A 299-nucleotide genomic window follows, 5' to 3' on the forward strand; every position below is an offset into this window, starting at 1 on the left:
CGGGAGAACCGTCTTCTGCAGCGCTGAGAGCTTCCGTCCGCCGTCCCGTCCGCGCAGCGGGCAGCGGAGACCAGATGGGGATGGACCCGCGAAGTTATGGGCCCGCGCTCTGCTTGGCTGCACCTTCCTCCCGGCGCGCCTGCGGGGGCGGCACCGACCTCGCCCCCAGCCTCGGATCGCCTCCCCGCGCCGGCTGGGCTCCTGGCTCCGCACTCGCCCCTTCTCGGCTCTCCCGCGGAGGGCGGCGATCGACCCGGACTTGGAGCCGCTGGCCCGGTCGGACTTCAGAGACCTCGGCC

The sequence above is a fragment of the Manis pentadactyla genome, chromosome 12, assembly GCF_030020395.1.
Source record: "Manis pentadactyla isolate mManPen7 chromosome 12, mManPen7.hap1, whole genome shotgun sequence".
Classification (NCBI taxonomy): Eukaryota; Metazoa; Chordata; class Mammalia; order Pholidota; family Manidae; genus Manis; species Manis pentadactyla.